Source organism: Chenopodium quinoa, unplaced genomic scaffold (assembly GCF_001683475.1).
Source record: "Chenopodium quinoa cultivar QQ74 unplaced genomic scaffold, ASM168347v1, whole genome shotgun sequence".
Lineage (NCBI taxonomy): Eukaryota > Viridiplantae > Streptophyta > Magnoliopsida > Caryophyllales > Amaranthaceae > Chenopodium > Chenopodium quinoa.
In genome coordinates this window covers 1261907-1263243 of record NW_018745485.1, presented here as the reverse complement: position 1 = coordinate 1263243, position 1337 = coordinate 1261907, and positions in this window count along the sequence as shown.

Genomic DNA, 1337 nt, shown 5'->3' with positions numbered 1-1337 from the left:
CCCTACCATGAAGGGAATCAAGCAAGACGCTTAGAAGCTTGGCAAAGTGATGCATGTGGAAGAGTTGAAGGTTGAACTCTTCCTAGAAGTAACTGTCAAGGTCCTGCACAATGAGCCCATGGTGTTTATCATGAAGATAGCCAATTTAAAAGTCGGTTGAATACTAATAGATACGGGCAGCTCGTCCGATATCATCAGGTTGGCCGCCTAGAAAAATTTGAAGTTCCTAGAAGACGCTCTCAAAGACATCACCCACCCTTTGGTTGGGTTCGGGGGGAACATCATTCACCCAGTCGGACATAAAGACTTGCCCGTCCGATTTGGGCTGAAGGGGGAAGGAAGGGACATGATTGTCCGTTTCCTAGTGGTCAAAGAGCTCACTGGCTACAATTTCATACTTGGTCGCCCCACGCTGAATGCATCAATGAAAGGAATGTTTTCCTTCAAACAAGTGTATTATTCCGATAGAGGGTTAGAAATTATTAGAAAGCTAATTATTCAGTGAGGTCAAGTGATCGGAATGCCTAGGTGGAGGCCGCTTCCGATCAGTAATATTAATGTATAATTAATATTATAGCTTAATCTTGACTGAACCCTTTGGGTCACACCCAAGCAATTAGCGAATCGATGTGGGGAATTAATTCGGAAGGAATTAATGAGTCACCCGAGTAATTGATATTTAGACGTCGGAAATTCGAGTTTGAAGCGTCGGAAGTCGAGTCGAAAATGATAAAGAAAAGACGAGACGAGAAAAACAAATAAATCAACTTAATGGCCAAAATACCCCTAGCATCGGAAAGCCAAGTGCTAGGGATGTGGCTGAGCTAGCATCCCGCACTTGGTGCATGGGCCTGCTAGCATCAGCCGTCGATAGTAGCCCACACGCATGGTGCAAGGGCCTGCTAGCCGAGAGTGCTAGTAGCAGCCCGCACGTGCGTGCTGAGCCTACTGAATGTGGGTGGCAGCAAGCCATGGCAACCCACTTTGGGTGCCTTGGTGCCTATGTAGGGCTCCCATGTGGCGCAAGGTGAGAGGGGAAAAGGGTGATGTGTTAGCTGGTTTTTAGAGAGGGAGTGGGGAGCAAGTTTAGTCTCCCCCCCTTCTCCAAATAGTCCTCACCTAACCTCTCATGTGAGCTTGACACTTGTTGATTTATTAGTAGCTTGATTATTTATTTATTTTAGATTTAAAATAAAATGGAAAAAATCAAGTCTACCACATGGAAAGATAATGGGAATTTTGGTGAGCCTTTGCCTATATATACTTACCTTGGGAGTTGGGATTCTTCACTTGAGTAAGTGTTGAAAAAGGCATCACAGTGTGAAAACCATTTCACA